Source organism: Capra hircus, chromosome 18 (assembly GCF_001704415.2).
Source record: "Capra hircus breed San Clemente chromosome 18, ASM170441v1, whole genome shotgun sequence".
Lineage (NCBI taxonomy): Eukaryota > Metazoa > Chordata > Mammalia > Artiodactyla > Bovidae > Capra > Capra hircus.
In genome coordinates this window covers 32,319,279-32,345,517 of record NC_030825.1, presented here as the reverse complement: position 1 = coordinate 32,345,517, position 26,239 = coordinate 32,319,279, and positions in this window count along the sequence as shown.

The window sequence follows — 26,239 nt, the reverse complement described above, 5'->3', positions numbered from 1 at the left end:
TACTCAATGTAGTAGTATTCAAAAGAGCTGAAAGATGAAAGTAATCTAAATATCCACCAACAAATGAATGAATAAAATATTTATATACTTGGAGAAGGCAATGGCACTCCACTCCAGTACTCTTGCCTGGAAAATCCCATGGACGGAGGAGCCTGGTGGGCTGCAGCCCATGGGGTCGCTAAAGAGTCGGACACGACTGAGTGACTTTAATTTCACTTTCACTTTCATGCATTGGAGAAGGAGATGGCGACCCACTCCAGTGTTCTTACCTGGAGAATCCCAGGGACGGGGGAGCCTGGTGGGCTGCCGTCTACGGGGTCACACAGAGTCAGACACGACTGAAGGACTTAGCAGCAGCAACAGCAGCAGCAGCTTTTACATACTATGGAATATTATTCAGCCTTTAAAAGAAAATCCTGTTACAGAATACAATATTCATTAACTTTGAGGATATTATGCTAAGTGAAATAAGTCAGTCACAAAATGACAAATACTGTATGATTCTACTTATATAAGATATCTAAAACACCCAAAATCTTTGAAACAAAAAGTAGAATGGTGATTGTCAAGGGCTGAGAGAGGGAGAAATGGGGAATTGATGGTCAGTGGATGTGGAGTTTCAGTTTTGCACAATGAAAAATGTTTTAGAGACGTATTGCCAACATTGTGCATATACTTAACAATACCATATACTTTAAAATGGTTAAGACAATGAATTATAAGTTTTTCTAACTGCAAAAACAACATATACATTTTGGCCAAGAGGTATCCAACTGTATGGAAAAAGTATACATGTTTCACAGATTGGAAATGTGATTTATTAATTGGCCAAATCATTCTGGAATACAGATCTTGCCACACAAATATTCCTGAAGGATCTGTAGTATTTAAGAGCATTAAGTTTGTATAGCCCATATCTTATCTCTTCTCCAACAATATAGATAATAGATAACAAAGGGAATACATATGCATACTCTCTAGTTTACTTATCAGGAAATTTTTAAAAAATTATCCATTTCTGTTACTCACTCTATGAGGAATTTCAGAAGACTCAAATGATTTGTATTTTTCCCTAAACACCAAGTTAAGGATTTGAGAAAAAATAATATCTGTGAAGCAGCCCTTGTTACACCTTCAAAGAGTTCTGGGACTCTAGCTTGTTTCTATGTGTAAACAAATGCAATGTAAATGCGCCCTCTCCTCTGTGGATTATTTAGAGATACCCCACTCCAGTACTCTTGCCTGGAAAATCCTATGGATGGAGGAGCCTGGTGGGCTGAAGTCCATGGGGTCGCTAAGAGTCGGACCCGACTCAGCGACTTCACTTTCATTTTCACTTTCATGCATTGGAGAAGGAAATGGAAACCCACTCCAGTGTTCTTGCCTGGAGAATCCCAGGGACGGGGGAGCCTGGTGGGCTGCCGTCTATGGGGTCGCACAGAGTCGGACACGACCGAAGCGACTTAGCAGCAGTAGCAGAGGGAAACCTGAGAGGTGTCACATTCCAAAACATTATCAGGAAGCTATGGAATTTGCTGTTTCAACCCAAGTCTGATTATACCTTGACTACTCTCTAGCTCTTGACTTTTTCTGAACTCCCTATGTCCCCTCTTTGGTATGCTCATTAATCTACCTGGAATACAGCTTTCAGGTTCAGTCATACAGTGATTTACTTGGGGAGTATAGTGCAGGGTCCACAATGGAGATTTACATTTCAACTCAATGCAGAAAGAATTTCATAATAAGTGCTTTTCAGCCATGAATGAAAAGTTACTGCAAAGGATACTGTAAAAATCTTCTTTCAGCAGTCCAAGTAAGATGCAAAGAAATCTCTTAGGAAAGATGCAATGTTTGGATAAATGTTTCTCTCATCTTGCAAACCATATTTTACAACTGGGTAGTTTTCCTCTGGTGAGAACAAGTTTCTCTCACAGGAGGTTGATGACCTCTTAAAAAAAAAAATCAGACAGGAAAAAGCCAAAGATAAAACAATTCAGAAAAAGATACATAGAAAACATTACAATTTTTTTTTCTCCTACATACACACATATGTGAGAACACACACATAAATTAACATTGATATTTCAAACACTATATACCTAAGTGCATTTTAAATGTCAAGCTTTTAATCATTCATCTTTTTATTCACTCTATTACTTTCTCATGCTTTAATCTATCACAAAGATCAATATTTTGTGAATTATTGTGCAGTTGCCCCAAATTTCAACTTGTTAAAAAAGATGTTTCTTGTACTTGTTTACTACATATTAAATTATACTTCATTTAGATACCTAGTAACCAGTTAATGACTTTAGAATACATCTTCAATATTAAATGCTGGCAATGTTATGCACAATAAGAAACTCAGTCATCTGCCACAGCTGTGAAAAATGTAGTCATACACATCCAGTCATTATAAACTGGTGTCCTGTCATTCAACATGGTTACCCAGAGGTTGATTCATATTTAGTAAAGTGATATAATGATTTGTTAATCCTTTGGGAAAAAAATTATACAAATTCTGTACCATCCACATCTCCAACAACACAAAATCCTCTAATTTCCTACAGTGGATTTGCATACAGCAACACCATCTTTTGGCCTAAAAAAGATGTATATACACACCTTACCAGAGTAGGGATCTCAGTAAGTGTTACTTTTATTTTCCCGCATACAAACAGGTTGGACTCTTCAGCAGGCTCTTTTCTTCCTCTTGTCAAGCTTTCTCTGGGCATCTGTCATTATTTCAACATCTGGAGGGGCAGATAAGCTGCTCCAATTGGAACACTGCAGTCAGCAACTTTCTCCAGGAAAAGAAATTTGTCACTTTGGCAAAGCATCCGTCTTCTGCCAGCTTTTGACTTCCTATCCTCGGGCCAAACTCAAAAATCAGGCCTCCCAGTTTGTAGGGCTGCTATGCTATGGATTAATTCAGCTATGGAGAAAAAGATGACAAAGGGCAGAAAGATCATGATTAACTCAAATTAATTTCTAAAACAGCAGGAAAGCCATCTCAATATGATATAAAGATTTAATCTTAACCTGATATCTCTCTACACATTATACATGACTTCCTTCTTAAAGAAATATTGAATGTTCCTCTGCATTTTCCCCTGACAATAGCTTGTGCTGTCATTGAGCTGCTTTGATCAGAGGGAAAGGTCATCTTTTTAGATTAACCAGAAAGTTAACAGTTGCTAATTTAAGGTGTGATATGAAAAAATTTCACAAATCACCAATTCCTCATTGTAGTCATTCAATTACAGTGACAGTAGAGCTACACACACACATTGCGTCTTAAAGGCAAATCTGTGCAGATTCTTTCTCTGATTAAAACCATTCACTGATTCTTTTTCCCCACAGAGGCTCTGGTTGCTTTTATGAGCATGTCAAGCTGTGCTGTCTTCTCGACCTTGTTTGATTCTCCATTCTTGTGTCTTATCCTTGCTGTAGTGAATTTCTCTATGTCATGCCCCCTTGCCAATGTGCATCTTTTTTCTAATTCTAGGAGGGCTTTCAGACAAAAGAATCCTTCTCAAAATCAATGTGCATTCAAACCATTGAGGAATCTTGATAAAATGAAGGTTTTGATTCAATACATCTGGAGCTGGGTCTTAGAATGTATATTCATAACAAGTTTCCAGGTGATGTTAATATTGTTGAGACCTGTAGGCCACTCTGAGTACCATGGTCTTAGAGCACTTATTTTCAGCTCAGGAATGATTTTGCTCCTCAGGGCCATTTGGGACCTTTTGGAGACTTTTTCTTTGTCATGCCTTGGGTAGAGGGAGGGGAGTACTGGCATCTAGTAGTTAAAGACCAAGAATATTACTAAACATTGTATAATCCCCAGGACCATCTATTATGACAAAGGTTTACTCAGGCCAAAAGGTCAGTATGAAGATGAAAAAATCTTGATCTAGAAGGCATCTAGTCTTCAGGAACCAGCTCAGTTATCACCTGTTCTCTGAATAAGTGCCTTTTTGTTATTCAGTTGCTAAGTCATGTCTGACTCTTTGAAGCCCTATAGACTGTAGTACACCAGGCTTCCCTGTCCTTCACTATCTCCCAAAGTTTGCTCAGACTCAAGTCCATTGAGTTGGTGATGCCATCCAACCATTTTATCCTGTGTCACCCCTTATCATCCTGCCTTCAATCTGTCCCAACATCAGAGCCTTGTCTAATGAGTTGGCTCTTCACATCAGGTGGCCAAATGCCTAATCATACCTAAGTGATTTCAGCTTCCCCATCCATCCAACCCCATTACTTCCTCACAGACCTAATAAAGTATACATGTGGTTTAGCTGCTATATTATCAATTACTTCTTTACATGCCTAATTTCACTTCAATTTGAGCATCTTGAATGCAGTTATCATATCTGTGTCACAGTTCAGTTCAGTTGCTTAGTTGTGTCCGACTCTGTGACCCATGGACTGCAGCACACCAGGCTTTCCTGTCCATCACCAACTCCTGGAGCTTACTTAAACTCATGTCCATTGACTAGGTGATGCCATCCAGCCATCTCATCCTCTGTCATCCCCTTCTCCTGCCTTCAATCTTTCCCAGCATCAGGGTGTTTTCCAAAGAGTCAGTTCTTCACATTAGGTGGCCAAAGTATTGCAGTTTCAGCTTCAGCATCAGTCCTTCCAATGAATAGTCAGGACTGATTTCCTTTAGGATGGACTGGTTGGATCTCCTTGCAGTCCAAGGGACTCTCAAGAGTCTTCTCCAACACCACAGTTCAAATGCATCAATTCTTCGGTGCTCAGCTTTCTTTATAGTCCAACTCTCACATCCATACATGACTACTGGAAAAACCATAGCTTTTGACTACATTACTTTGTTGGCAAAGTAATGTCTCTGCTTTTTAATATGCTGTCTAGGTTGGTCATAACTTTTCTTCAAAGGAGGAAGTGTCTTTTAATTTCATGGCTGCAGCCACCATCTGCAGGGGATTTTGGAGCCTAAAAAAATAAAGTACGTCACTATTTCCATTGTTTCCCCATCTATTTATCATGAAGTGATGGGACCAGATGTCATGATCTTAGTTTTCTGAATGCTGAGTTTTAAGCCAACTTTTTCACAGTACACAGTACCTATTTTGTTGTTGCTGGTTTTAGGGCACTTTCCCATGTGACTAATATGAGATATTGAAAGAAAATGAGACCATTAAAGTTTGAAAAATTCAATTTAGCCATCGTAAACAAAAGGTAAAACAAGAAGGTGCCATTTAGTTGAATCTATCAAGAATTTACTGCTCTGATAAGAACTGAGGAAAACTTATTCCACTTTTCATAAAAATATGGTAGGTTCATGTTACTCAGAAATAAATAACTGATAGTCTTTAAAATATACCTTTTCTTTGATAATCTCTAAGAGATAACTTTTCACCAGTTGATCTGGAGTTGAATGAGTACACCAACAGAGAAGGAACTTATCTGAGGGTATATGATAGAATTTAGGAGGTCTGTGAATTCTGAGGGGAAAAAAAATGCACCTAATTTAGTATTTTTTATGTTTAAAGAAGGAAACAAACCACAGAATCTTTAATACACTGTCATTCATTTCCACCACAAATGTCCTATTACTGAGTTTCAAATACCTTGAAATATTGTTTATAATAATGCTACCTAAAAATCATAGCATTTAAGAAATTACTTAATATGTTAATGAGGAAGCACTTACATTTCTACACCATGACTAAAACACTTTGCTAATTTTATTTCAATATGGTTAACTTTCTTTGTAATCCTGTTTCTTTATCTAAAAATATTATTTTAATAGTTATTCCATCCTCTGCATGGAACACCAAGAAAAGAATGAAAATCCTAACCCCATCCTCAAGACTTCTCTTCAAACCCTGTCCATTTGACTAATTCATATGTAGGAGAGTATTTCATGACTATATTTTCACTGTAGAACCTTATTAAACTTCTTTTTTGATGGGTATTCAGAAAACTCTGTGTAAGGGACATTCTGCAAAAGACATATGACTATATAACATAATGTATTAGTTGTCTATTGCTGCATAAGAGATTCCCCAAAACTTACAAGCTTAAGACAACACAAATATATTATCTTACAGTTCTGTAAGACTGAAATCTGAAACAAATTTCATCAGGCTAAAATTGAGGTGTCAGCAAATTATATTTCCATCCCAAAGCCTCTGGGGAGAATCTATTTCTTCTTTGATGGGTTGTTAGCATAATTCAGCTCCTTGGAGTTGCAGGAATGAGGTCCCTGTTTCACTTGCTCTTTATAAGATGAGGGCTAGTCATTCCTTTCCTTGGCTAATGGCCCCACCCAATATCTTCAAAACCACCAAGAACCAGTCTGGTATTTCTTATGTCACATCTCACTTCTTCCATTATTGTTCAGTTTTGAGAACTCATGTGATTTGGATAAAGCTCCCTATTTTAAGACCTGTAACCTTACCCTCATCTGAAAAGTTTCTTTTGTCATATAAAAAATATATTTACAGATACTGGGGATTAGGATGTGGCCTCTCTATTCCAGGTGCCTACAAGTATCTCTAGAGACACTCTGTCTTTCAGTTTCATTAATTATTCATAATTATTATTCATACTTATTCATAAATAATTAATAATAATTTCATCATTAAGTGAAGGTACATGAATCTTAGTAAAAAGAGGATAAAGATCTTTGCTAATATGCTTCTTTCAAGTTTTTTTCTAAATCCTCTTTTCCTAAATTCTATTAATCCACAGATATGTATAATTTTATAGCTCTCAATATTGTTTGAATATTGTGCTTGTTGTCTTTTAAAAATACTTGGTGTCTATGTACAGGGTTAGCACATGACATTTTCAGAAGTAAAATTTTGGAAATTACCTGATGAAAGGTAGTTTTATTTTTCAACTTTGGACTGTATTTATAGAAAGAATCCTATAAAAGTAAAGAGATTAAAGAATATTTGATTCAGTGATGAATTATCCTTCTCAAAAATTATCTATGTTTATGGGATGACAATTACCCCAAAAATTTAGAAACATATACCTATTGAATACGTAGGACATATAAACTCATGATATCAGTAAAACCCTAATTGTTGCATTTTTGAATACTCCCTAACCTGACAAAGTAGCTTATTCACAAAATTTACAAAGTCTTCAGCATATTTGAGTCAGAGTGTACACTGGCCACAACTTAAGAGGGGCACAACAACAACAACAAACCTGTCACAGAAGGGAGATTCAATTTGTAGAAGAGCTCCTTCTTGGGGGACCATAGGTAAAAGTAGAAAATGAAATAAAATACTAGTTACAAAAAAGGAATGCCAAAAGCAGTTCATGACATCCTGTAGAAAATAACCCTTTAGCCACTGCACAAATCAGTCTCTTTCTCTTTACTGCTTTTTAAACCAGCAGAGGACAGGTAAAGGATCTTTGGAACTGAGAGCAAGTTTCACTAATGAGTCTCCTGATGCTGTCCCAGTGATGGGCATGGCAGAATTCCATCAATAAAACATTAAGATAAAGCCCTTTAGGTAGCAGCCAGATCTCATTCCAGGGACTTGCATTTTGTGTCAATTAAGGAGCAAATTTCAATGAAACTGACTTTGCTCAGGCTCGTAGGACCCCTCTGGCAAACATTAGCACAACAGTCACCATCATATTTTTTGTGCCTCTCAGGTCCATGTGCAATGACTATCTCTCTTATTTTTCACTGGCATACAGTTATTCTAATGGACTCACAAAGACTTCCATTTAAGTCTCAAATGAGCTTGTTGGACACTGAAATGGAGTAACAGGCCCAAGTCTTTTCCAAATCTGTATTTTTTCCATTTATTAGTAAACCTCTCAACTCTTTTTTTCTTTCTTCCAGCAGGAGAGTTTCAAGACAACCCCACAAGGTGAGATAAGAATGTTCTTATTTATTAAACTAATGCCTCTATAAATAAATTTGAATTTCAGATGCCTTCTGGGGCATCTTTTTCTCCTGTTTGGTTCTTGATTTCCAGAAAAAAGCAACAGTGAAAGAATTGCTATCAACACTAACTCAGTCTGCTTCTTTATATGTTACAGCAGCAAATATTCCATAATCTAAATATTAGGATTGAATTTACACTGAAAATCAGTATATTTTTATGTTTCTTATTACACCTAAAGTAACTAAAGGGTTTTTGTTGAACAGATCTCTTCTTCTGATTAAATTGTAGTTAGAATCATAAAATTACATGGTTTTGTATTTGGGGATCTCATTCACTTAATTTGCATAAACTGCCATTTCGGTATCTCTAAAGAATAAACAAATTTACAATTTTTTTTTTTTCATGTAGCGTGCCTCATCAAAACAAGCTTTGGATATTCAGGTAAGCATAATTTGTCTTTGCTGTCACATTAGTTTAGGGTGTGATTTACCTGAGATATCTGAGTATGCCCTGATTAAATATGGAAGTGACAGACCAAGCAAACATTTCAGTCTCACAAAGAGGACAGGCGTGCAGAAGATAGCATCCCCACTCCCATTCACCCTTCAGTGTACTGAATTCAAATACTGCCCATGAAAAGATTCAAGCTCAACCTCTTCCCCAGAGACACAGCACTGCCACCAGCAACCTCTCGCTAGCAGTAGGTCTTTACCTCTGACACTTTCTAAGGCTCTGGCACCATCAGCAAAAACTCTCCACACATGCTCCTTTCCCCTCTCCCATGATTGCTCCAGTTACAAAACAATTTGAAACTTGGGAAATTCAGACCAAGAAACAGTGTCTTTGATACCACATCCCATTCTACCTACAGCAGAAACACATTTTACTTAAAGACTGAAGATGCCCCATTGTTTACTGATCTGATGAGTGACCTGGGGACAGAATTAAATTCAGGGGTTCTGTTTAGAATGTCTTCTAACACACTGTTATGCATTTTTATGATTCAAAAGAATATGATATTAGAAGACTGTGTTAAGGAATTATAGACATGAACAGGTTGAAAATGGACAATAATGAAGGAAGGTAATCTGTTTCAGACCAAAAATTGTTCTGCAAAAATCAGAAGATTTTGTCTCTGTAAGACGGAACAAGGGAAATTATCCTATTCAATATTTTCTTCAGAGAGAGGGCACAAAACTGGGTTCATAGGAGTGCCTTTCCCAAGTCAAGCTTTCAAAAAATGTTTTTATTGATTACCTCTCAGGGCCTTGCATGTAACATATCACTCAGTATTTCAGGAACCAGAGATATGACTGGCTACTCTGAGCTTTGCTGGGCATTCAGCTCTGAGCAAAGCAGAAATAATTCTTGTGTTCACAGTGTTTTCAGTCAAATGAAAGGAGAAAAAAAATTAAAGATATGAGTGCATAGCTAATTATACATTTTAACTGTACTAAGCCCTTTTTGGAAATGAATTACAAGTTGAAATGAGATAAGAAGAGAGTTGCTGGAACAGGTCAAAGAAAGTCCATTTTGAGGAATGAGAATTTAAAATCTAAAAGTTAAACAGATTTAGACCAAATCCCCTTCCCCCCAAAAGGGGAAGGATAGGAAAATGATCGAAGCAGACAGAGCAGCCAATGGAAATCCTGTAGATGGTAAGGGGGACAGGATATCTGAAGATTTATGTGGAGGCCAAGAGGTCTTCAGAGTTTGAAGAGATGTGGGAAATATTACAATAGGTTGGTGACTCATGAAAAACCTGTCTGTGGTAGACCATACTTCAAAAGTCGGTCCTCTAATCCCAATTCCATTACTGTGGTTTGTTAACTCCTAAAATCATTTCCCGTTTGTATGCAGTGTGACACAGAAAACACTTGGAACTCAGAGGCACTTTACATTTCCACAATCTCTACACACAAATTTGGTGCTTTTCTTGAAAACTTCCATTTTGATTGTATAATCAAAACTACTGGCAGATATTGCCAGTTAAGTAGAATTAAGCAAATTAAGCTACATTCCATCAAAACAGGATGTTCTCAGCCAGCATACAATCCCCTATCATCAAACAGTTTGCAGTGAGCATGTATTTTGCAGGTTTCACTAGCTCAATCTGTATTTGCCCTCAAACCTTCCTCAGGGCTCTGTCTACATTGTCAAATGAGGAGTTGAGCCATCACCATGGGAAGGGTATTAATGGAGACAGTTCAGGTCAAATGAGTCCCCTTTTCCCAGATGCGGCTCTATAATAGCCCTGTGTCTCCTCTTCAATTTGCTTGCATAAACAGAGCCTGAGGGCAACTGTGAGACTGGTAGATACTCCAGATGTGTCTCAAATAGTATTACAGATATAAGGTCTTGTCTACAAAGCATATTTGACCCATAACATTTCAGTATTGAAATGAGAAGGTGGAGAGATTCTGCTGTAACTTTTTTGTTGTTACATTTAAAGAAATTGAGGCTCAAAATTTTTCATTCATTAGTGCTATTGTATGGTGCCACAAAGATACTCCCTGGTGGGAACAGAAGTGACATCCATATATCTTGACTCCAGTTCAGACTTTTCCCTGGGCATCCAGATATTATGACTGGAATTCATTCATCCAACAACTATTAACAAACTCTCAGTATTTATCAGCCCATATAGGACTCTTGAAAGACAAATAACCAGAGCTAACCACAGCTTACTCTGTGGCAGGAGCTGTGCTCAGAGCTTTACATGTACTACTAATTCTTCTCACTGCCATACTATGCTTAGGAGGGAGACGTGATTATTAACCCCACTGTATATAAGAGGAGACTGAAAATTTTAAGTCTGAGTAGCTTCTCCCCCAAATCACATAGCTGTTAAGTGGTTAAGAGAATTTCACCCCCAGCCTGAAGTCTTAAGCATTATGCAATTCTGCCCATGCATCATGCAAGTATGATTTGGCTATTCTTTTGTGGGGGGAGAGGGGAACAACTTTGACATATTTGATAAACATTCATGAATTTCTACCATGTGTCTGGAATTGTGTTTCTTGCTGAAGATACAAAGGGAACACAATATGCACATTTCTTACAAAGCTTACAACTCAGCAGGTAAATGGGATAATTAAACAAAAAATGACACCAAAATAGTTAAGTACAGAGTACTTTTTATAGTACCTTAAATGTACTAAAGAGTAATAGGAGGCACTGTAAAACAATGTAAGAGTAGCTGTCCATTGATATCACAGGGAGGTGGCTGTCAAGATGAGGCTTGAAGGAAGAAGGAGAATTTACACCAAGAAAAGAGAAGACAAGAAAAGGAGGAGAAGGAATAGTGGGTGTACAGGTGCTGGGTTGGAAAGAGCTTGCATATGAAGCGCAGAGATGCAAGTTGACCATGATGTACCAAACACTGGGATAAATGTACAAAATAGAGCTAAAGAGAAAAGTGAAGTGTGCCAAGAGCATGCAGATCCTTTTAGGGCTGGTGAAAGATTCTGGTCATTTCCTATATAACATGTTACATAGCTATTGAGAGTTTTAGTAAGAGGGTATCCTCATAAGATTTATGCTTTAAGAATAACTTGATTGTCATGAAGTAAAGGGATTACAGAGGGGCAAGAGTGTAACTTTTCAAGCACTGAGACTTCATCTTTTACTAGCATGTTAGCAACCTGGAATACAAACAGAGAAGGACAAGAACATTTGGCAAAGGCTCTAGAAATCATGCCATTTAAATATTGTGGAAAGAATTGGGCATGCTTACTTCCTTCCAGAAAGAGAATTAAGAGAAAGTGGGTCTTTCATGGGAGGAAGGAGATGGAAACAATGAGCTGCATATCTAAGGAGACATACTTCAGCTCAGTAGAGTCATTTTTATACTCAGAGTGAATAGAATGATGGGCAGCTCTGTGACATTGTCAGTTCTCTGGCCCTGAAGACAGTCAAGGAGACATGATGTATTTCTGCTTCTCAGGATGTTGTACAACTGGTTCCATAACTGGCATGAACTTTTGGACAAGGTGTCCTCCTCCAAAATTGGTTCAGTTGCTAAGATTTTTAATTTACAAATCTGAATGTTCAACAGCAACCTACTGCTAGAAACAAAATAACATAATTTCTCTGTATGTGGGATTCAGATGGAATTTTTACCTTATTTACAAAGTGAGGGCCATTTTGCTGAAAGACACTCTGATAAATTTTCCTACACAAAAGTCTTGACTTCCTGGACTCAGCTTGGTCCCTGCCTAGACCTGGCAACAAGCCACAGAATTAGCATAAAGATAGAGCTCTGATTTAAGATATATCTTATTCCTTTTCTGCTTATATCCTACCAGTGAAAATGCAAATACTGTAATTAATAATGCTTTCTATTATTACCTTTATAAAACATTAGATATTTAAATCCAAGGTAAAATTTTCTTTCATTACCTGTAACTTATTTCATTCTTTCTCTACTTTTCCTTCTTTCTTCCACACTCACTATATTTCTTCCATGACACTGCTGGAGTCATCTTTCTTATGTATACATTTCTTTGCACCACTCCCATGTTTAAGACACACATACATAGAAATTTTCTTCCCAGTGCTTACAATGCAATATCGATATAAATTTATACAGATTTTATCCAGATATAAATTACCCTTTGTAATTTATCTAATGTGTCTGATATTTCTCACATACATCCCTTCTGTTTTTATTCAGAACAATGTATTTATGCTATTGTGAACTACTTTTCATTTATTTTTCAAGCAAAAAAAGCAGTAGTAATTATTATAGTAAGTATTAGTATTTTAGTATTAAAGTAATTTTAGTTATAGTAGAAGCCATGGCTGCCATTTAAGGACCTCATATGAACCAGACGTTTTAATATGACTTCTCATTTATTTTGTTCATTTATTCAACATATACTTATTAAAGACCACTCTCTGGCAGCTGATCCAGAAAGTTGAGATAATGCAGTGAACAAAACAGGTGATGTCCCTGTTATATGGAGTTTATATTCCAGTGAGTCATGATATCATATTTTACAGAGATAGGTATTATTCAGTATTGTCTCTTCCCTTTTCAATTTCTTTCCTAGCCTAATCATCTATACATATATAATATCCCTTGGAAAAAGTATAAATAAACTTTCCATATACCCTCTAAATTAAAATACTAATTGCTTAAATAAGGGACACATATTAATATGACTATTAAGAATAATTACTGCTGCCAGAATATAAATATGGGCTTTTAGACTTGTTTTGATTGAATAACCTACATTGTCAAGGAAGTCTGCAGACTGGACTGGAGCTTTGAAGCCTCACCTCCACCACCTGTATTCATTTGAATGTCATGCCATCATGCGTCTCTCCTTCAAGTGGAGATCATTTCATTCTTAATATAGTCAGGTAGCACAGAGCGCTTGTCACCCTGAGAAATGCAAAAAGTACAGAACCGGGAACTTTCTGGGTTGAGGAACAAAGTCCAAGGGAAACCCCCAGTGAGATTGTCAAAGGCAGCAGGTGAGGAGGTGCGAGAAGGTGTCACATGTTATCCAAAAGGAGGAAGAGTGATTGGCAAGGTCAGGCTATTTGCAGAGATAGCATTTGAGCCCAGTTCGATTGAGACTTAAAAGCTTAGATAAGTCAAAGAGCTGTGAAAAGGGGGGGGGGGGTGGTAAAAATGAGTCAAGCTTTTCCTTATGGGAAACTTGGTAAGAAAAAGAACTACCTATATTAGAGGAATTATATAAATAGAGAGGATATTGTAAAAGGAATCCAGTGTATAGCATTTAGAAAGTATTTTTAAAAGACACCTAATTGTACAAGATTTACAAAAGGATTAATTATGGGTATGTACGGGGAGAGGCACAGCTTTGAAATATGCAAAGGGAGTATAACCAGCTAAAATTAACAACTTTTTAAAAAGCCTCATAAGGCAGTACTTTTCAAACATGTTCCTTAAATCAGAATCACCTGGTAAATTTATTTTTGTCTTTTTTTAAAAGAAAATTTTCCTGCCCGTTTCTCTTGTATAAAGATCTGTGAAGGTGGGTATAGTTGTTGTTGAGCAAATTTTTTTACCAGTAGAAGTTATGCCTTTTCTCATTGGTACAAAGTTTCTTTGGTTCTTTGTGGTCTGTCCTATGCCTACATTATTCCTCAGCTGCATGCCCTATCTCAGGGTATTTTTCCACTGTGGACTCCATACTAAAGTCACGGACACACATGCTGGTAGCAAATGCCAGATTATCCATTCTTGATGAAGTTCCATTTTTGCCTTTCTGCCTGCAATATATTTTTTAATCTATTTTTTATTGAAGGATAATTGCACTACAGAATTTTGCTGTTTTCTGTCAAACCTCAAAATGAATCAGCCATAGGTGTATATGTATATGTATATATATAGATCCCCTCCCTTTTGAAACTCGCTCCCATCTCCCTCCCCAACCCACCCCTCTAGGTTGATACAGAGCCCCTATTTGTGTTTCCTGAGCCATACAGCAATTTCCCGTTGGCTATCTGTTTTATGTATGGTAGTGTAAGTTTCCTTATTCCTCTTTCCATACATCTCACCCTCTCCTCCCCTCTCCCCATGTCCATAAGTCTATTCTCTGTGTCTATTTCTCCATTCTTGCCCTGTAAATAAATTCTTCAGTACCATTTTTCTAGATTTCGTATATATGCATTAGAATACGATGTTTTTCTTTCACTTTCTGACTTAGTTCACTCTGTATAACAAGTTCTAGGTTCATCCACCTCATTAGAACTGACTCAGATGTGTTCCTTTTTATGGCTGAGTAATATTCCATTGTGTATATGTACCACAAATCCTTTATCCATTCATCTGTTGATGGCCATCTAGGTTGCTTCCATGTTCTAGTTATTGTAAATAGTGAAGCAATAAACAATGGGATACATGTGTCTCTTTCAATTTTGGCTTCCTCAGGGTATATGCCTAGGAGTGAGATTGCTTGGTCATATGGTGCAGAAGGAAATGACAACCCACTCCAGTACTCTTGCCTGGAAAATTCCATGGATGGAGGAGCCTGGTAGGCTACAGTTCATGGGGTCGCAAAGAGTCAGACACAACTGAGCGACTTCACTTTCTTTCTTTCCATAGTTCCTTTTGGAGAAGGAAATGGCAACCCACTCCAGTGTTCTTGCTTGGAAAATCCCATGGATGGAGAGGCCTGGTGAGCTGCAGTCTATGGGGTTGCAAAGAGTTGGCCACAACTAAGCAGCTAACACACACACACACGGTGGTTCTATTCCTAGTTTTTTAAGGAATCTCCATACTGTCTTCCATTGTGGCTGTATCAATTTACATTCTCACCAACAGTGCAAGAGTGTTCCCTTTTCTCCACACCCTCTCCAGCATTTATTGTAGACTTTTTGATGAGGGCCATTCTGAACAGTGTGAGGTGATATATCATTGTAGTTTTGATTTGCATTTCTCTAAAAATGAGTGATGCTGAGCATCTTTTCATGTGTTTGTTAGCCATCTGTATGTCTTCTTTGAAGAAATGTCTGTTTAGGCCTTTTCCCCACTTTTTGACTGGTTGTTCATTTTTCTGGTATTGAGCTGCTTGTATATTTTAGAAATTAATCCTCTGTCAATTGTTTCATTTGCTATTATTTTCTCCCATTCTGAGGGTTGTCTTTTCAACTTGCTTTTAGCTTCCTTTGCTGTGCAAAAGCTTTTCAGTTTAATCAGGTCCCACTTGGTTACTTTTATTTCCATTACTCATGGAGGATCTTGCTTTGATTTATGTCATAGAGTGTTCTGTTTTCTTCTAAGAGTTTTATAGTTTCTGGTCTTACATATAGATCTTTAATCCATTTTGAGTTTATCTTTGTGTATGGTGTTAGGAAGCGTTCTAATTTCACTCTTTTACAAGTAGCTGTCCAGTTTTCTCAGTACTATTTACTGAAGAGGCTGTCTTTGCCCCATTGTCTTGCTTTGGTCAAAAGTAAGGTACCCATAGGTGCATGGGTTTATTTATGGGCTTTCTATCTTGTTCCATTGGTCTATATTTCTGTTTTTGTGCCAGTACCATACTGTCTTGATGACTGTAGCTTTATAGTATAATCTGAAGTCAGGAAGGTTGATTCCTCCAGTTCCATTCTTCTTTCTCAAGACTGCTTTGGCTATTCGGGGTCTTTTGTGTTTCCATATGAATTGTGATTGTTTTTTGTTCTAGATCTGTGGAAAAAATGCCATTGGTAATTTGATAGGGATTGCATTGAATCTGTAGATTGCATTTGGTAGTACTACCATTTTCACAATATTGATTCTTCCTACCCAGGAACATGGAATATCTCTCCATCTGTTTATGTCATCTTTGATTTCTTTCATAGTGTCTTGTAATTTTCTGTCTAGAGTTCTTCTGTCTCCTTAGGTAAGTTTATTCCTATATATTTAATTCTTTTTGTTGCAATGGAGAATGGGATTGTTTCATAAATTTCTCTTTCTGATTTTTCATTGTTAGTATGTAGAAATGCAAATGACTTGTGGATTGATTTTGTATCCTTCAACTTTGCTAAAATCACTTATTAGCTCTTGTAATTTTCTCATACTATCTTTAGGGTTTTCTATGTACAGTATCATGTTATCTGCAAACCATGAGAGCTTAACTTCTTTTCTAATCTGCATTCATTTATTTCTTTTTCTTCTCTTATTGCTGTAGCTAGGACTTTCAGAACTATGTTGAATAATAGTGGTAAAAGTGGACACCCTTGTCTTATTCCTGATCTTAGGGGGAATTCTTTCAGTTTTTCACCATTGAGAATAATGTTTGCTGTAGGCTCTTTTATATGGCCTTTACTATGTTGAGCTAGGTTCCTTCTACACTTTTTTTGAGGAGTTTTAATCATAAATGGGTGCTGAATTTTGTCAACATCTTTTTCTGCATCTATTGCAAATATCATATGGTTTTTATCTCTCAATTTGTTATATGGTGTATCATATTGATTGATTTGTATATATTAAAGAATCCTGGCATCTCTGGAATAAACCCAACTTGATCATGGTGTATGAGCCTTTTGATGTGTTGCTGAACTCTATTTGCTAAAACTTTGTTGAGATTTTTGCATCTATGTTCATCAGTGACATTGGCCTGAAGTTTTCTTTTTTTCTGTTGTATTTGTCTGGTTTTGGTATCAGGGTTATGGTGGCCTCGTAGGATGAGTTTGGGAAAGTTCCTTACTCTGCAATTTTTTGAAAGAGTTTTAGAGGGATAGGCATTCACTCTTCCCTAAATGTTTGATAGAATTGTCCTGTGAAGCCATTTGGTCAAAGACTTTTGTTTTCTGGGAGATTTTTGATCACAGCTTCAATTTCAGTGCTTGTAACTGTGTTGTTAAAAATTTCTATTTCTTCCTGGTTCAGTCTTGGAAGATTGAAATATCTAAGAATCTGTCCATTTCTTCATGGTTATCCATTTTATTGCCATATAGTTGTTCATAATAGTCTTTTATAATCCTTTGTATTTCTGCATTGTCTGTTGTAACCTCTCCTTTTTCATTTCTAATTTTGTTGTTTTGATTTTTCTCTTGTTTCTTGATGAGTCTGGCTAAAAGCTTGTCAATTATGTTTACTTTCTCAAAGAACCACATTTTTTTTTATTAATCTTTACTATTGCTTCTTTCACTTCTTTTAAATTTATTTCTGCTTGGATCTTGATGATTTCTTTCATTCTACTAATTTTTGGGGGGGTTTTTTGTTCTTCTTTTTCCAGTTGTTTTAGGTGAAAAGTTAGGTTGCCTATTCGATGTTTTTCTTGTTTCTTGAGGTAGGATTGTATTGCTATAAACTTCCCTCTTAGAACTGCTTTTACTGCATCCCATAGGTTTTGAGTTGCCATGTTTTCATTGTCATTTGTTTCCAGAAATTTTTTGATTTCCTACTTGATTTCTTCATTCACCTGTTGTGTATTTAGAAATGTGTTGTTTAATCTCCATGTATTTGTGTTTCTTAGTTTTTTTCTTGTAATCATTATCTAGTCTCATAGCATTGTGGCCATATAAAATGCTTGATACGATTTCAATTTTCCTAAATTTACTGAGGTTTGATTTGTGATGCAAGATGTGGTCTATCCTGGAGAATGTTCCATGTGCACTTGAGGAGGTGTATTATTCTGCATTTGCATGGAATGTCCTGAAGATGTCAATGAGATCCATCTCAGCTAATATATCATTTAAGACTTGTGTTTCCTTATTATTTTTCTGTTTTGATGATCTGTCCATTGGTGTGAGTGGGGTGTTAAAGTTTCCTACTATTATTATGTTACTGTCGATTTCTCCTTTTATGTCTGTTAGTGTTTGTCTTATGTATACAGGTGCTTCTATGTTGGGTGCATAGAATTTTACCTTTGTTATGTCTTCCTCTTAGACTGATCCCTTGATCATTATGTAGTGTCCTTCCTTATCTCTTGTAATCTTCTTCATTTTAAGGTCTATTTTGTCTGATATGAGGATTGCTACTCCAGGTTTCCTTTGCATCCCATTTGAATGGAATATATTTCTTCATCCTCTCACTTTCAGTCTATATGTGTCTTGAGGTCTGAAGTGGTTTTCTTGTAGACAGCATATATAAGGGTCTTGTTTTTGTATCCATTCAGCCAGTCTGTGTCTTTGGGTTGGAGCATTTAATCTATTTACATTTAAAGTAATTATTGATATATATGTTCTTGTTGCCATTTTCTTAATTATTTGGGGTTGATTTTGTAGATCTGTTTCCTTCTCTTATCTTTCTTGACTATGTAAGTGCATTTAACATTTGTTGTAAGCTGGTTTGTTGGTACTGCTCTTAACTTTTGCTTGTCTGAAAAGCTTTTAATTTCTCCACCAGTTTTGAATGAGATCCTTGCCAGTTACAGTAATCTTGGTTGTAGATTTTTCCCTTGCAGTACTTTAAATATATCCTGCCATTCCCTTCTGGCCTGCAGAGTTTCTGCTGGAAGATCAGTTGTTAAGTGTATGGGGTTTCCCTTGTATGTTACTTGTTGCCTCCCCCTTGTTGATTTTAGTATTCTTTCTTTGTGTTTAGTCTTTGTTAGTTTGATTAGTATGTGTTTTGGCGTGTTTCTCCTTGGGTTTATCTTGTATGACACTCTTTGTGCCTCTTTGACTTGATTGACTATTTCCTTGTCCATGTTGTGGAAAATTTAAACTATAATCTCTTCAAAAATTTTCTCATACCCTTTATTTTTCTCTTCTTCTGGGATCCCTATAACTCCAATGTTGGTTTGTTTAATATGGTCCCAGATGTCTCCGAGACTGTCCTCAGTTCTTTTCATTCTTTTTACTTTATTCTGCTCTTCAGAAGTTATTTCTACCATTTTATATTCCACCTCACTGATTCATTCTTCTGCTTCAGATATTCTGCGATTGATTCCTTCTAGAATATTTTTAATTTCAGTAATTTTGTAGTTTGTCTCTATGCTTATTCTTTAATTTTTCTAAGTCTTTGTTAATTGATTTTTCAATTTTCTCCATTTTTTTTCAAGCTTTTTAATCATCTTTACTATCATTATTCTGAATTCTTTTTCAGGTTGTTTGCTTGTTTCCTCTTCATTTATTTGGACTTCTATGTTTCTAGTTTGTTCCTTCCTTTGTGTAGTATTTCTTTGCCTTTTCATTATTATCATTTTTTAACTTATTGTGTTTGAGGTCTCCTTTTCCCAGATTTCAAGGAGAGTTGAATTCTTTCCTTGAAGAAGTTTGATTTTTTTCTTCCTTTTGGTTTCTGCCTTCCTCAGGTTGTTCCAGTGATTTGTGTAAGCTTTAATAGGGTGAGATTTGTGCTGAGATTTTGTTTGTTTTTCCTCTGATGGGCAAGGCTGAGTGAAGTGGTAATCCTGTTTGCTGATGTTTTGGTTTGTATTTTTGTTTGGCTTGTTGTTTAGATGAGAGGTCCTGCACTGTGTGTTACTGGTGGTTGCATGATGATGGGTCTTGTATTCAAGCGGTTTCCTTTGTGTTAGTTCTATTTGATACTCCCTAGGGTTAGTTCTGTGGTAATTTAGGGTCTTGGAGTCAGTGCTCCCACTCCAAAGGCTCAGGGCTTGATGTCTGGTCAGGAATGAAGATTCCACGAGGATTTTTTTTTTTTTTTTATGGCATTAAGTGAGATTATAACAAATAACCAAAAATGAGAAACCAAAGATGAAGCCCAGACCAATGGCAGTTATAAAATCAGGCAAATAATAATTAACGTAATGGAATATACACATATACATATACACCTATGAGCAAAATGAAAACAGTCCAACAAAAATAAAGTACAGTAGATTGACCTGGTGAACAAAGAAAATCAAAAATTATATTTAACAGTTAAGAACAAAACTAACTAAAGCACAAACTGGAAACAAAACCAAAGCAAGGTGCCAAGTGGGGAATAAAGCAATGAAAACAAAACTAACAAATATGTTGGGAGGAAAAGGAAGAAATAAAAGAAAGAAAATAGATATGCAAAGTTAAATAGAGGTAGATGAAGAAGATATATATACACATCAAAGATTAACTGCAAGGGGAAAAGAACAATAGGAAAAGCAAACAAAGGACTTCATGTAGAAAAAATATAATAGGTTTACAAAGTTTAAAATTAAAATTATAAAAAAGAGAAAATGAAAAAAATGGAAGAAAGAAGAAAGAAAAAGAAAAAAAAAAAAAAGAAAACCACCACAGAACTGCAAAAGCCCAATGTAGAGGCAGAGGTTTATAACAAAAATATAAAGCATGACTGAATATATACATAAACATATATACCCATAACAAAATCAAAACAGTCCAACAAAAATAAAGTACAATAAATTGACCTGGTGAATGAAGGAAACCAAAAAGTATATCTACCAGAACAAAACTAACTAAAGCACAAACTGAAAAACAACAGTAAAGCAAGGTGCCAATTGGGAAATAAAGCAATGAAAATAAAACTAACAAATATGTTGAGAGGGAAGGAGAGAAAGAAAAGAAAGAAAGAATAGACATGCAAAGTTAAATAGCAGTAGATAAAGAAGATTTATATATGTTAAAGGTTAACTGCAAGGGGAAAAGAACAATAGAAAGAGAAAACAAAGGAACAATGTAGAAAAATAATAGGTTAAAAAAATTAAAATTAAAAAGAAAAAAAGGGAAAACTCACAGAACTGCAAAAGCCCAATGTAGAGACACAGTTTTATAACAACAATAAAAAATGTGACTGAGGAAAAAAAAATAAAGCTCAAAAGCTTAATTGGGTTACTTAGTGCCAATAAAATCGACAACTACAACAGAGAGAGGAAAACGAAAATGAAGAACAACCCAAAGTATCTACAGAACAGGTCAAAAAATAAGAATAATAAATGTTTTTCATGAGTCACTGCTGTCAGAGTCCTTTCCCTTGCTGGAAGTCAGTCTATCTTATCTCCCTAGGATGCCCTCCAACACTGTGCTGATCTCTGGACCTGCTGTGGGGCAGCTCAGATTCTAATCTGGTCCTATTTTTGTGTGTTCTTGCCTCCAGTGTGTACAGCTGTCAGAACTAGTGCGTTTTCTTTTGCCAAATCTCTCAGTGGCCTTTTATGTATGCCATAGACACAGAGTTTGCTTAGTTCATCATGCGGATTTGATCTGCAGCTTGTACAGCTGGTGGGAAGGTTTGGGGTCTTCTTCCTTAGCCACACTGCCCCTGGGTCTCAATTGTGGTTTTATTTCCACTTCTGCATGTGGATCATCCACTGGGGTGTCCTCTGAGGCTGCCCTGGAGGACTTGGGTTTGCCCCTGTAAAGGCCAGGTGTGGAGGTGGTGCAGCTGCTTGGGTGGCAGGGGTTCTAGCAGCACCAAGTACTCAGGGGGGTTGGCGGCTAGGGAAGCAGGAAATATAGTGCTCTAGAAGGGTATGGCAACCAGTATTGGCCAAAATGCTCCAGTATTCTTGCCTTCAGAACCCTTTCTCTGACAGAGAAGCTTGGCAGGCCACAGTCTACAGGGTTGCAAAGAGTCAGCCGTGACTGAAGTGATCCTGCATGCATAGACATAAGACTTTTTTTTTTGCCTGTGGCAGCTCTGCCCCAAAGAGTGTTGAGGTGAAGGTGTCATAGCTGCTTGGCTTGTGGGGACCCTGGCGGCACCAACTGTGCAGAGACATGGACTGCCAGACATGGAATGCCACAGCAGGCATTATGGCCTTAATAGAGTCTTTATTCGAGCCTCCTGAAGCTGGCAACCAGAAGGCCTCTTTGGCCAGTCTTTCTCCGTATCTCCACCTGTTCGGGCACTTAGAGGGCACCCTTGTCTGGGGTGCTTCTCTGCTGTTTGGCATGATGGCCGCATAGAGGGGACACCCCCTGACTGGAGTCCTACTCTGTAGATCAGCGCATCAGACACTTAAAGGGGCGCCCTGGGTGGGGTCCTACTCTGCAGTTCAGTGCATCAGGCATTTGATGGGCCAGCCTCTTTACTGTTCAGCTGCTGATGCTGGCATGTAGGGAGAGAGAGAGGCTATGGTGATGAGTCCACCCCTTACACATGACTCAGCAGTACTGCCTTGTTTCCATGGCTCCCTGGCTTTCCTCCACTGGCATTTCCCACAACAATGTTCTCCCTCACATCCCCTCAATCCATCTCTCTGCAGTCAACAGCAGCCCTTGCCCTGGGATTACTCCACAATACCTAAACTCCAGCTCCCAGCTGCTGCGCCTTCCAGGGGACCGGCGTTCCTGTCTGGGGTATGTATGGCTGCTGCAAGGACTGTCTGATTCTCATTTCCGTAGGCTGCTACAGATCAGCTGTTTCACTCTTAGCCTTAAATGTTTCTCCTCTGAGTTAGACAGTTACCCCGATGGGGGGATAAGACCCCTGCTTCAGTTCCCCCACCTGCCAAGGGCAGGTTTAGTTCTACTAACACTCCTGTTTATCCCCCTAGTTCCTTCATGCTACTGACTTTTGCGTGGTTCTATGCATTCTTTTCCACTGGTCAGGTACTCCTGTCCACTCTCAGCTGGTGTTCTACATGCACTTCTGTGTCTGAAGGTGTATTCCTTACGTATCTGTGGAGAGAGATGTACTCCACGTCCACCTACTCTTCGGCCATCTTCATATGTCCTGTCTGCAATATCTTCCAAACCTCTCTTTTCAAAAATCGACTGAGGGACTTCGTCCAATGGCTAAGACTCCACACTTGTTCGGAGTATGGAATGCCCAGGTTCGATCCCTGATCAGGGAACTAGATCCCACATGCCACAGTAATGCCCTGGCACAGCCAAATAAATACTTTAAAAAATTGAACTAAGAGTCACCTTCTCTGGGAAGTCTCTAATGAGTACCAGGTGCCATGTTGGGCAGGCTTTCCACCTGCCACCATAGCTCTTAATGCAAGACAGTCCATAGAGAGTCTCAATAGTGCTTCTCAGTCTAAGCTGTACTAGTCCACTGACGAGTGTGTCTTTCATCTATTTGGTAAATTATTAAAAACGTCAGCTTGCTTCCAGGCAATATGCAAGCCAGTAATTACATGTAGTGTCTAGCGAGGGAGAGGAAAAGAAAACAGTTGCAATAAAGTGGAATAACTGCTATGATAGGTGTGACACAGAATGCCGGAAAACAATGCCGCAGCACTCCAAACCTGTTAGACTTCTCCCCTACACACTCAAGACTTAAGTGACTGCTCCCCTCCAGAAGCCGTTACTTGGTTGTTTACCTATGTGCCTCTACAAATGGACTTAATTGAACTTTGACAATAAATTCTACAGCCATTTCTATAGCAGTCTCTTTTCCAACTGTAGACATTTTCACATCCATTTATTTTATACTTACCATGTCTATATGCTTTGGTAAGAATGGAAGATAAGGGGCTTTTCTGGTGGCTCAGTGGTAAGGAATCTGCCTGCCAGAGCAGGAGACCTGGGTTCAATCTCTGATCCAGGAAGATTCTATATGCTACAGAGCAACTCAGCCCATGTGCCACCACCATAGAGCCTGTGCTCCAGAACCCGTGAACTGCACAACTAAAACCTGCATGTCCTAGAGCCTGTGCCCTGCAACAATAGAAGCCACCACAATGAGAAGCCTGTGCACCACAGCTAGAGAGGAGCCCCTGCTTTCTGCAACTAGAGAAAAGGCTGGGCAGCAGCAAAGACCCAGCACAGCCAGAATTAAACGGAATTTTAAAAGAGTCACCTGTTTAAAGAAGAAGGAGAAAGTGTGGAAAATAAATAACCACATTGCTTCTAGCCTCAGGTTAATTGCATGTTAAGCTCATCATGATATTTGCTGAAACACACCCATCATTTATGTCAGCTCTTACTGTGGATTGTATCACCCAGTCTTCACATCATCCTTATACAATCGTCACTATTTTACAGATTAGGAAACTAAAGTTGCAAAAAATAGTCCCATTGGTCCAAAGTCACACATAAGTAGCCCCTTGATTACAAACCTGTGTAGCCCGACTTCAGAGTGCACACTTGTATCCATTAAGCTATCTTTCCTGCAGTTTTATTTCACTGTGACATTCGACTGTGTCTTTGATTGAAATTTTATTCTAAGCCCATCATTTCTGGAGAGGCAACATATCAGAGGTTCTAGGATCAAAATGCCTGGCTTTGAATCCTGCTATGAATATCATCTAGGTAGCTTTGCATATTTCACTCAAACTCTTTGAGCTTTTGCTTAGTCACTGGCACCATGGGAATAATAACCACATGTAACACAAGTTGCTGGAGAAGGCGATGGCACCCCACTCCAGTACTCTTGCCTGGAAAATCCCATGGATGGACGAGCCTGGTGGGCTGCAGTCCATGGGGTCGTGAAGAGTTGGACACGACTGAGCGACTTCACTTTCACTTTTCACTTTCATGCATTGGAGAAGGAAATGGCAACCCACTCCAATGTTCTTGTCTGGAGAATCCCAAGGATGGGGGAGGCTGGTGGGCTGCCATCTATGGAGTTGCACAGAGTCAGACACAACTGAAGCGACTTAGCAGCAGCAGCAGCAGCAGCAGCAACATAAGTTGCTAACAGGGCTTAGCAAATAGTAAGCACTCTCCTCTGGTTATCATCACTACTACTGCAATGATTATAACTGTACAATTATTACTTCTACTAACAGGGCACTGCAGCCATCATGACTGATTTGTGAGCCTTCAGTAAACCAATTAGGAACAGTTTTCAAATTGTTAAAATATACATTTAAATCCTCTGTGTTTTCTTTATAAGGTTTCTATGAGGATGAAAATAAAAGATGAATATAATATTACTTCAAGTTCTCAGAATCTACACTAACAAAGTACCTGTATCATTCCATTTTTCATTTTTATTGATGTACATCTCTTTTATTTTGTGAGATTCTGAAAAATACCTCCTGAGACAGTACTATCATGCCAAAATTGGAAGGAAAAATCCTCAGGTAATTCCATTCATGTATCCATGACATCAGGTTACCATAGGAAGGGCACATAAAATAAAATAAAGGAAGAAAAACAGTCTCTCCCAAGAATTAGGATCTGGAATATACTTAAATTGCTATTATTATTTAATGCCTGCTCCCTGCCTGGTTATGCAAAAATGCCCTGGATCCTAAATATGCACTGGGCCCAATTAGCAAGGGGATATAATTTTCACTGATTGATGAAAGATTTCTTCTATACCAGGAGCTTTTACCTGTGTTCACTTCCTTTTTTTAACCCTATCTTTTTTATAACCCCTTTTATAACTCCTGATGTGTTGCTGCCCTTTTCATCTGATAAACTTCCAGCTCTGTGAGATGAATCAAATATTGTAAATACATCTTAACAAATGGTAAACCTATTTAAGTTTGGGTGCCTGATTCCAGAGTCCAACTACTTTGCACTAATATATGGTACACATCTTGTATGCCCTCTAGGAATTACTAAAAAGCAAGTTTATTAATCAATCCAAGAAATGTGTTAAAAAAAAATGGCCTAGGCAATGGCTAATGAATGGTTCAAAACAGGTATGTGGAGGATACTTGAAAATAGATTTTAATACATATAAATAGGTAGGTAGACAGATCAATTGATCAGTAGATCTTAAAATCCTTCTAGGTTCTAGTACACAAAACCCAAATATGGTGTTAACTTGAATGTTATAATCCTACAGCAGCAAAATGTCTAAAGCCTTATTTCTCTGTACGTTAGTTTCTTAGTCATGTTTATTTTGTTTCCTTTCAATCATTAGAAGGATAACAAATGTTCATTACAGAAAATGTGGGTAGGTAAGCATTGTCATATTCTTCAACACTATTTTACAAATTGCTTGTATCTACTCTACTCCATTATATTTGCATGCTCTATTCTATTCTTGTTAAATTAAGATACTCCTACACCTTGTCTCCTTTTCTCCAGTTTACTTAGGCAATTTTATGACAAACTTTTTATAGACAAGA